An 11,847-nucleotide genomic window follows, 5' to 3' on the forward strand; every position below is an offset into this window, starting at 1 on the left:
GGATATGATGTCAACCCCACTTGCCATGCCACCCAGCTAAAACCAATTTGCCTTGCAGATGCAGATGCAATCAAAAGCAGCTTAGACTTCAGATGTGGGGGGCATAGTAAGCACAAGGGCTTTCCTGTCTCCTCCGCCACATCTTCAGCATGAGGGAGGAAAAGACTGAGACAGTATAGAAACAGAAGGCATGAGACATTTGTTTTTCCTATTCTGCCCAGGCCTCTGATACTTTCAGACTGTTTCCATAGAACAAGATTTGATGCCCATTTTGGTTGCTTGTCCCCTCATGGGTGTCTTGGCATGTATTTATTTCATTTATATCCTGACTTTCCTCTAAGGAGCTCAAGTGAGTTTCATGGTTGAGCGGGGACTAGAACCCCTGTCTCCCAAGTCTTAGTCCAACACTCTGACCGTACACAAGGCGCCACACTTGCTGTAACTTCAGCAGCTATGGGATCTCCTGAGATAATTAATGCTAGAACCTTCCTCTGCTGCTGATCCAATCAATGCCTCACTGTATACCTATTGCCTGGCCATGAAAAACTGAAAAATTCAGGTGCTTCCTCCCTTCCCTCCTCCAAAGCTCAACTTACCCTCAGTCTTTGCTTCTCTTCCTCTCTCCCTTCCTGGAAAGCCTTCAAGAGTTATCCATTTAATTACTATTTCCCTATGTTTTCTCAATAAACCTTTGCTTCTGGAAGAGTGTGTCCCTTAAATACTTCACTCTGCCATTCTGACTATAAAATAAAAATCAGATAGGTGTCCTTGGCTCCCCTGTCTTTTGACTAGAGTGCTAGCTTCAAAGCCAGCTCTACTGGAGAGTTAGCAGCCTATTCACCAGCAGTAGAGAGCCAGGGTCTAGCAGTGGAAAGTGGTTCCTTTAGCACAGCCTACTCCAACCTGGGGTAGTTTTCAACTACAACTCCCATCTGCCCCAGCCAGCACACCCATACTTCCATTAGCCCTAAGGTGCTGGACCTGATAGGAGTTGTAGTTGAATGCATCTGAAGGTCACCTGGCTGAGGAATGCCAAACCAGGACTTCTTTGAACACCCAGCACACTGAAGTATCCTGCAGACATGTTCAGAGGCATGTGTCCTCCTGCTCTTTGGTTTTTTTAGTGCTCTTGTCTCCTTAAGCAACTTCTGTTAGGAGCTTGGCTTCTTCTTGAAGCAAGGTGGGACAGCAGTACCCTGATTTTTGGGTGGGAATGGTGGAAGCAACCATAACAGTGCTGGGCCTCTAAGAAAGAAAAGGGAAAAGATTACAATGGCCAGATGGGAACAGTGGACTCCTGCACCTTTAATAGCTGTGTGAAAGAGAGAATTTCAGCAGGTGTAGCTTGTCATTGAATAATTAAAGGTGCAGGAGCCCTGTCTTCTTAACATAAGGAGAGAACTGTTGGATCATGAAGCCAATGGTCTATCTAGTCCAGTGTTTCCCAAGCTTTGTTCTCCAGCTTTTTTGGGGACTACAGTTCCCACCATCCCTGACCACAGGTCTTGCTAGTTAGGGATGATGGGAGTTGAAGAACAGCTGGGGCCCCAAGTTTGGGAAACCCTGATCTAGTCCAACACCTTATTCTCACAATATCAATCCAGGTGTCTGTGGAAAACTCTCAAGCAGGACTCATAAACAAGAACACTCCCGCCCCCCTGGGTGGCTTCCAGCAAGTGGTATTCTTTTCTGAGAGCATTACCTCCCCACCCCACCCTTTATATCCTCACATTGGCATTTATTAGCCAAGTCCAGGTGCTCTGAAAGTGAGCCTTGTGCCTTCTGAATCCCAAGTGAAACCGTTTCCAAGAGCTCCCTGCTGGCAGTTATGGGAGACCTGCCAACCCAGACAGTAGCCAACGCTGGAACACTGAAACAGGCACGGCTGCTGTTCCACTGCCTCTCGCCCGTCCTGAATTCCAGCCATCGCTTTCTTATTACTAAGAATTCCTTAGTGCTGCACAAGCATTTGTTTAATGAGAACCAGATTTGGGTCATAAACCTTAAGCGTATCAAGCCTTTTTTTGTTAGCTAATGTTTACCTTCTAAGTGAGGGTTCTCTCCCCCCCCCCCCGGCTGCCTGCTCTTTCCCTGCCCTTTTTTGTTTGAGTAAAAGGGCACTGCTATAAAAGGCATGCATGGAAGCAAAGGAACCAGAAAATACTCTGAACTGCATGTGACTTGCAGCTGCGGGGTTTCCCACAATATCGAGGGCTGCCTCAACAAAGTGGCTTATGTGCTTTAACAAATATCAGCTGTTTGTCGGGGTGTAATGAACAAACTCGGGCTAGAGCGACAACTGCTTCAAGTAATTATGAAGACAGCTTGCAAACTATAGCCCCGCTTGTTTTGAGCCCCCAGTGACGGCAGCCTGAATGCTGTTCCTGCCAGCTTGATTTCAAAGCATGTTTCTTTCCATATTTCAAAGGTCAGTATGCGTGGTGGTGGCCAGCAAGAGGCTGTGGGTGTCAGGGAGACAAAGGAAGCCCTCTGAGGGCGTCCAGAATTCTGCTCCATTATTAGCAGCCTGATAATGTTAACAGTGACTAGTTTGTCTTCATTATGACTAAAGCTGAGAATGGTATCCCTTGTGTGAGGTGCTAGGCACATGCACTGGCTTGGTTCAGATATATTAAAAAGCCACCATTTCCTGCTATATGAGCCATGATGAGCCTTGGGTCACACACTCTTCACACACCAGAAGATATTGCAAGCATTTGCTTCCAGTTTTAAATTAACCAAGGTTTCTACATGAAATGTGAACTTGGGGAACCATAGTTTGTTTGAATGATGGTTTCAGAAAAAGTCAAGTTCTGAAAGCACGTGGCGTATTCAGCTACGTTTTACTCAGCATATAACCACTGAAATTAATTAACCTAATGAATACCACTCATGGGCTTCATATGACTACTTCTCACTAACTATAGTTTAAACAAACAACAGTTCCCTGAGTTTGGACTACAGGTGAACTGTGGTTTACAATCACCTTCCAATGTCCTCTTCTGGGGTGAAAAGAGAATGGGGGGGAGCATGAAAACCTGAGACTTGTCACAACTTATTCACATGGTTTTCCTGTTATGAACTCTGTCACTGAGTTGTAGGGCTCACAATCTAAATGAACAACACATTGCATATGAAATGGGAACAATATTTCTTTTCTTGGGCAAAGTAACATGCATTCCCCAATGAATTCATCTTTTAAAACTATCTCCTTCCAAGCTGTTCCAAACATAAAAGCCAATAATAGTGAACAGTTATAGAGTTAAGGTAGAAAGACAAAATAAGGGTTGACCGAGGGCCTCCAGATATTGTTGGACTTCACTCCCATCCACCTCAGTCAGTCTGGCCAATGGTCAGGGGGAACTATAGTCCCCGATCGCATATGGAGAACCACAAGTTCCCCATCCTTGAAGTAAATGAAATGCAGATGTAAGACATGGCAGAACAAAGGCTTTTCCTGAATAGAGAATGGCGGACAGTTGACACTCAGGAGATGGAGACTTAACCATGAAGCATATGAAAACTAAGAAAACAGTTGATAGCTTAAGTTTGCTAAGCAGCGTCAAGGCAGATCATGACAGCCCCACCTAAAGTCTTTGCAAGACATCCCACAAGAATGCTGCTGTGCTTATAGCTGCTAATGTCCGACCTAACCAAAGTTTCTCTTATGTACTGTTATCTGCTGGGTCACTTGACTAAATGGCCGGGCAATGCTTTCAAAGCTGCTCTTTCAAAGCTGCCTGCCTCCCTTCCTAGTGCAAAGACTTATTCCCGACCTCCTGCTGGAAGGAAACACATATGCGCCATGAAAAGAACACAATGCCCAAAGCATGCCACAAAATGACAGCGGGGAACAATACATGAAAGGCCATGCCAGATGTTGCAAAGAAATAACTGTGCAGAACGGCTGCCATGTGTCCTCGCAGTGAAGACTAAGGGTTGATGGGGAGGATGCATATTTGCAAACACATGGCAAACATGTGACCGGAAATCTCAGTCAGTTGCTTGCTTCCATATTGTTAAAGTAGAGGATGTTCTTTAAGTACTGGTTGTCTAATGAAGCTTCCAGCTGCCACTTCTGGTGGCAACAGCCCCAAGCCAGATGTGAGGGAAGTAACACAGCCAAAGAAGAGGAACTTCCTAGTGTGAGACTTTTGCTCTGAGATTATTTTGCTTCCCTGTCCTCCATCTCTGCTCATCCATGCTGATTTGCTGTTAGTCTGAATGGGCAACATTGCCTCTGTGTGGTTAATTCAGTGTACCCAACAGTTACAAAAGCCTCTGTGTAAAGAAACATTCTACTAAGATTCTTCTTTAGGAATTTTATAATTCCCTTTGAGGCGAAAATCACTCTGGCTGAATGTGTTGCTGGTCTTCTTCATATTGTTACAGTTAAGTATTGCCATCTCTTAGGCTTCTCTTGCTGCCGTGCTATTTAGAAATATTTATGAGAAGCAAGTGAGCATTGCCTTAATTTTCAGCATTCACTAGCCATGTACAACTACCGCACAGAGAAATATGAATTTAATCACTTTCATTAACTTTAATGGGAAAAGCCAGCTTGGTTTTCTAGTTATAGAAGTCATTTTGTGCTGACTGCTTTCAGGCTCTTGGCTGAAATTGAAATCTATATCTGGATAGGAATTTCATATATTAATTTCTAACCATGGACATCTCAAGCTTCCGTGAGGGAAGCAGCATTAATTTAGACCACTAACAATGGGGGAACTGTTGGAGACTCTGTGTTGAATTAGCAGAGCAGTAGGAATGAAAGGAACTGTTTTGTAGAAGCCTATGCAATTCTGTGGTGCTTGTTAGAGATCTATGGAGAGATCCATTATGTTTAATGAAGTGTGCATGCATGAAACTCTTATAAATATAGAATAGCAGGCTATCTGTTGGTGAAAAAAGAGCTAAATGAGCTATGTCTCCTTTTTCTAGGGCTGTTTGCATTCTGTACATTTAAAGCTTATTTCCCCCATCCTGAGAATTATGGGAACTGTAGTTTAGCCCCTCAAGTTACAATTCCATACACACGTAACAAACTACAGTGCCATTTCCAGGATTCATTTTTTGTGGAGGGAGGAATGCTTTAAATGCATGGTGTGCACACAGCCAAGGGCAGAGGGCTTTCTGTTTGATGGCTTCATGTTCAGTTTGACCTTGATGTCTTCATACAATTATGCTCTGCTCAGGCCTACACATTGCTTTCAACCCATCTAGGTTTCCCTCCTGGTCTGTATCTTATTTGCCAACTCACTCAGGGCCAAACTGAAATACACATGAATATATTTCAGCCTCTTCAAAACAGATAGCAGATGCAGAAAAGCCCAGGCTAGATATGGACATTGAGGACATTTGCCTCAATGAAGATCACTCTCCCACCCAAGCTGCTGCTTGGTCCAGGACGAAAGACATATGTAAACAAATAGCAACCAACTGGTGGGAAGGGAGGCAGATTTTCATTGGGCAAAATAACTCAGGTGGAAGGGTTAATCCCTTCTTTCCTCACACCATCATGATTGTGCCCCTCCTCAGGCAGGTGCTATGATTCAGAGATTGAGATGGATTCCCATTATTCCATCATCGTGTCTAGATTGGTCTTAATATTACTGGCAATCCTTCACCATATAATTTGTTCATAGAAGAGAGGAAATCAGTTTGATACCATGTTCTTGTGAGGCAGTGAATTAGTGTGCAAGTGAATGAGGAAGCATCAGTTTGGGAAATGGAACAAATCAAAGTGATTTGCCCCCTCATCCAAAGGTCTCTTTGGTAATTAGGCAGAAACCTATTTTATGTCCAGTTTCTTAACTTCAATTTTACCATGGCCAAACTGCCTCTTTTTAAATTTAGAATGCATTTTACTGACATTTTTATCATCCTCTCACTTTAGTCTTGAAATGAATTCATAAATAATGCAATAAATACCTAGAGATCATGCCAGTATATTAAGCTATAGGTGAGATATATTAAATGTGTATTACAAGAAATTTGTTTTGTTTTCTCACCACTTTCATCAGGTTTGCTTGATGTAAATTTCACTGAGATCAAAGAGATTTGCCTCCATATAAATATGGTTTCAAGATTCACTAAGAAAAGGTTATTATCCTATCATCCCATCCCATCATTATTCTATAAATAAATTTATTTCCATATGTTTATAGAAGAATGGTCAGCTGTGTAGGTTGTTAATGCATCTGTTCAGCTCAAATTTCTGTTTCTATGGGTGGCATCAGACTTATGCAAAATAAACCCACTGAAATCAATAGTCTGAGTCAGATCCCATCCTATGAATTTTGGATCACTTTTTCATACTACACTAAAATAAATAAACAAGAGGTGCAAGGGAGGGAGAGGCTAAAAAATGGTTGAATTAATTTGCCAAATTGAAGAGAGTTTCCTTGTAAGTTTTCAGATACTTGCTTTCTTTTGAGTGCTAGCAAAAATTCATATGCCTGCTTCATTTCTCTTTGGATCCAACTGATATGATTGGGACTGACGAGCACCATAAATATGACCAACCTGAATGCAAGGCTGCAAAAAGGAAGGAAAGAAGGAAGGAAAATGATGAAGTTGCTGGACACCAAAAAACAAAACAAACAAAACCCACAACAAACTACCGTATTGGCCTGAATATAAGCCTCACTTTCCACCCAAATGTCAACTATGAAATGTTAAAGTGCAGCTTATATTCGTGACTTTGCGGTATGCAGCCAGGAGCACAGCAAAGCAGACCTGTCCCTGCCCTCTCCCCCCAGGCAAGGAAGGGAGAGAGCGAGGAAGGGGAAAGGCCGCCAGCAACGCAGCATGGCCCCCCCCAAAGCATGCAGCCAGGGGCAGCGAGGAATGGAGCAGCTTATATTCGGGTTCCCCCTCCCCCCCTCCAATTTTAAAGGTCCAGCTTATATTTGGGTGCAGCTTATATTTGGGCCAATACGGTATGTCTGTTGTGTGAATCACTGAACTCATAAGCATTACATGTTCTCTGGACGAATTTTTCAATTTAATTTTTGTGCTGCAAGATAAAGCAGCACAAGACATGTTTGGGCACTTTTGTCTCGTGTCTTCAACGTGTTTTCTGTAACATTAATTCAAAGGAAATGTTTCTTGGAAGATAAGTCATGCTACCATTTTTCTGGATTTCAGACCATTTCTCTCTTCTCTTCAGAATAGGTTGGCAAGATCCAGAAGGAAATGAACTGGCCAAAACTCTGAAGGATATTCCAGTTTTCCCTCCATTATGATGTCTGGTTGATGATTCAATACTGCCATTTAAGAGGTATGGGTAGACAGAATACAGACAAGCTGAGCATTGGATAAGTCTGGTGGAACATGGAAAGCTACACTGACAGCATAAATACTTATTTCACTGTACTATAATTAAAGCTGTCACTCAGTGTAATTAGTTAATCCTGATATTTTATAAATAAAGGGATTAAATCCTAGTTCCAGATTCTGCAATCAACATTTTGAACATATACCATCCAGCAGGAAAATGCTGTCCAACAAGCAACTGTCTAATGTCTCTCTGTGTGTCTTAACTGTGTTAATTAGATTGCAGAGGTCCTTAAATGGGATTTATTTATTAGGGTGATCACAATGCACTACGCTCCTTTTCATTCAGTAAATGCCTTTATGTAATTATGGTCCTCCCAAGGGACTGTGGAAAGGAGTAATCTTAAATATCCCACATGGAGAAGAGACAGCATAGATAATGTGGGTCTTCTGTAGAACCTGTTGCCTCATTCCTTTGAAACCGCCCCCCCCATCAAATTCTTTCACTGAGGGTAAATAAGAGTGAAAAGGAATGGCAGAAAGGGTGGGGCCCAGTGAACATGGTCTCACTGTGCCCTTCATGCAACTGAAGTCATGATTTGAATTGTGTGAAGACAATGAAGGCCAAATATGGCTACTGTCATTCTGTTATTTGGCCGAATCAGTGATGTTAAGCTTGCCCTTTGGTTAAGCTGAATATTGCAGGTGGTCTGACACCACAAACAGGTTTTGCTTAGAGCAACCATCATGCAGAAACCTTTCAAGCTGCTTCCTGAAGGGTTCTTGAAATATAAACATTAGCTATGAATAGTCCTGTCTTTGTTGTCAAACATCAGTGGAAGCACTGTATGTGAAAACCTTCCAGTGCCTACTGCTGACATTCGTTTTATGAAATGCAATATATGTGAGTATAGCTGAATAGGGTTGTATTTTCCAGTTGGAAGCCTTTCAAGTAGCCTCTTATGTGGTGCCATAAAGGTAAGAAAATAAGGTAGTTCTAAAAATCCTAGCCAAGGAAACCAGAATAGTGGTCCAAAAGAAAGCAGGGTACTTTAATCACTTAATAATAAATCATATATGCGCCTTCAGTTATGAAGGGAACAATGAACAGACTGCTTTGGTTTCTTATTAGATGGCTGCAAGATTCTTTTGGGGTTACACCTTAACAAAAGGTGTAACAAAGTTTACCTGTAATGCTTCTGTTGGACTATGGACATGTTTTATTAAGCCGCAGAAAGATGAGGAATCACGCCTATCAGATTTCCTGATCATGAATTGCTGTGAATAGTTAAAACGTGTAGAAGAACTCTGTTTTCTCCATCTGATCAAATGCTTGTTTGTCTTCAGCACATACAAGAGTGGGAGGTGTGGCATTTTTCAGCTCCTCAGAAACCACATATAGAGAAACAGGAAATACAGACGGCGAACTGTTAAAAATAACCGTAGTACGTAAATTGACCTTTTAAACAGAGCTGCAGAGATCTGCTTTATAAGGCCAAAGACAAACAAACATACATCTCTGAGGAAAATTCTGGGCTGTACAAGTTTGTAAGTCACACTGAGTCATTTTATAAGTGAAGCAACCAATACATATAAATAACAACAACAAACGAGTCGAGATACAGGGCTGCTGTGTGAAGGGCATTGGAGTGGCTAATGTTCAGTTGCGTCTTCTTAATCCATAATCATCCAACCTTTGGTGAATTTTAAGTTGTGTTTCAAATCCTTTGGAATTAAAAACAAACACCACAGTCTGAACTGCTGGAGAAATGTTGTAAGGCTTCAAGAGGCCAGGGATGCATGCTGATTTTTGCATTCCTGTCTACTAAATGGCTAACTATAAACAGTGAAATGGGGTTAGATACGCAGGAGCACTAATACCTTTCCTGGGCTTATGTTTTATTTGTGTTGCTATAGTTCATATGTGGAATATAATAATTTTAAAGGAGAAATAAAAAAGCAACAAATGCTCTTTAAATGTGTTTGGGTGTGTGTGTGCCTGTGTGTGCAGTTTGCCTCTTAGAGCCAATGCACACCCTTAGCATTTATTCAGAGACTAGCTAGCTTGCACTGATTTGTAATGTGGGAACCCGGCTGTTGAAGAATTAAACAAGAACCTTGTAAATATTAGGCATGGAATTCAACATTTCTGCTTGCCCGATGGAATGATCTCCTCACTCTCCTCCATGCATGCCGTTCTGGAAGGTTCTCTTGGCATTCCAGAGCAGATTTGGATGAGAATAAAATTTCAGAAAAGAAATTAAAGCACAGAGGAAGAGGTGAGCATGGTGTTATGGAAATGATGTGGGGGCACATCTTTAAAGTTGTTACAGTGTTAAAAAAGTTATACCTAAAGGTATCCTTTCAACTTGACAGCTCAGGAAAGATACCTAGCTTTATAAATTCATGTAAAATTAGTAGTTTGACCAATTCTCTTCATTCCAATGCCATTTTAGCCTTAGAGGAAAGGAATCCTTTACCTTTCTCTCCCACCATAATCCCGCAAGAGTGAGGGCATGTACACAACACCCCACCCAGGCAGTGACTTCTGATCCACCCTAAACCACTGAAACAAATAGTATGCGACCCCCATGTGAAACACTTTGGAGCCTGTTTTCTCCTAATGTATTGGAATATCCCTGTATCAGGCAAACCCAAGTTTTAGGGGGAAAGCATTGAAACTGTTGTTGTTGGAGGTTAACATCATGTTAACTACACAATTTAAATAGAAATGAAAAAAGTCTAATACTGGATTGGGCAAGGCATCTATGACATACGTCCCTTACCCTTTTACTAGATAGATAGATGATAGATAGATAGATAGATAGATAGATAGATAGATAGATAGATAGATAGATTTCATCTTTTCTCTGTTCTTTACTTTGGGACACCATCTGCTCCCACAGTTTCAAGCCTATAAGTATAGAATAATAAACTAGGCCAGGAAATGAGTTTCCAAAGCACCATAAATGTTTAAGACAAGTACCATTGTCTGCCACTAGACTTCTTAGTATATTTGTACTAGAACAAAGCACTTGCTTAGACTTATATTGGTTTGCACAGTCACACTTTTGTGCATTCAGACAAAATCAAGAGTAGTCAATCAGTAGTGTATGTGATACTCAGATTAGTATGTAAGACCTTCTGCTGGGTAGACATATGGATAAACTAAGCAGAGATTAACCAGGTCTGAGTTGGCATTAAAATCCTGATGTCAAATTCTAGCGCTTAATGATATAAAAACAAAACAAGACTAGGACAAAAGTAATCCAGTCTGATTGTGGTTTCATTTTTCAAGATTACGATATTGTGGCCCTTCAGGAATGGCTGCAGTGATTACCCAGAAATGATACTCAGTTGTCTACAGATGACGCGAGGGACCCTCCATTGCTTTCCTTTTGTTCTTTGTAGTTAGATTTGCATTTGTCTGTGGATCCCAAGCAAGAACGTAACATTTGAACACATAGGAATTTACTTCTGAGTAAACATGCATAGGATTATGCTGAAGTGCCCAGCCCAGAGTGGTATTTTGGGCACACATCCATATGATGCACCCACCTTACAAAAACTAAGCAGATCTGACTGGGGCCTGGAGCTCCATATATGCTACCCTGAGAACCTCCTCATGAAAGAAAAGTGATATATAAATGTAAGAAATAAATAATGTTAAATAAAACATCTGACATCTGAGTTGCATCTCCTCTAAATGTTTGTTGGATTTGCAATTCTTAACTGCTTCTCCAGGGAGAGGCCCAAAGTGATAAACCTGCTCGTGACAAGTTATTCCTATTTCACCAACTCATTTATTTGTGAGGAGGACCCTCAATCATGTGAAACTTGGGCCACACTAACCTATTTGAAACACACAAAAATGTAGTTCTTGATCCAGTATTATTCATGCCCATCCTCAACATGTTGCTTTCAATCTGGATTGATTCTAGATCCCACTGTCCACAAAACTGGGTGTGGTTACTTGATGCATGTTTGAAAATCCTCTCCTTGACTAGGGTTATCCATGCCTTTTCCTTCTTGCACATGCCCCAGGTGAATGAAGGAGGAAGTGGTGATTGTGATCTTGGTCTATGCCCACCCACAACACTGCTGGGAAGGCGTGGATATACTCAATCCATTGCCAGGACTGGCTACACCTGTTTTTTTAAACTCTTTTCAGATGGATGCACTATAGGATAATGCAGAATCCATCTGCAATTAGCATTTGTTTTTAGAATGAAACTTGTTTCTCGATAATATTTTTTATGAGCAAAAAACATGCAACAGTCTTTTGAAGCCTGAACATTTCTACAGGACCAACTGCATTTGAAGAGGGAGGCGTTGGTGGTTTACCTTGGATCTCACATCACACATATTGTTGCAGGGATGAACAAGACAATGCTTTTTTTAAAAAAAGAAAAAGCATATAATTAATAATACTATACACTCGGAAGAGCTCTTTCTGACATCATTCTCCAATTCATTTCCATTTTACTCTCTTCAACATAGGACATCACAGCAGGTCCAGACTTTTGGTATATGTGCTTAGCCAAGAAGCCAAAGACTCTCCTCCTGGAA

The 11,847-nt window shown here is 41.4% G+C and overlaps 1 long non-coding RNA gene across 10 annotated transcripts in view; it reads left to right on the forward strand.

Moving 5' to 3' along the window:
• LOC309351003 overlaps positions 1 to 11,847 on the forward strand; it is a 124,904-nt gene that overhangs the window by 88,291 nt on the left and 24,766 nt on the right. For 8 of the 10 annotated variants that reach the window (XR_014160616.1, XR_014160617.1, XR_014160618.1 and 5 more), the window contains 2 exons: positions 7,172 to 7,282; positions 11,779 to 11,833. This is a non-coding gene — a long non-coding RNA (uncharacterized lncRNA). Of the gene's footprint in view, positions 1 to 7,171; positions 7,283 to 9,734; positions 9,927 to 10,689; positions 10,928 to 11,778; positions 11,834 to 11,847 lie in introns of those variants that run through there. The other 2 variants (XR_014160621.1, XR_014160615.1) reach the window with 2 other exon arrangements.

The sequence above is a fragment of the Podarcis erhardii genome (genome assembly GCF_964252035.2).
Source record: "Podarcis erhardii genome assembly, chromosome: 10".
Lineage (NCBI taxonomy): Eukaryota > Metazoa > Chordata > Lepidosauria > Squamata > Lacertidae > Podarcis > Podarcis erhardii.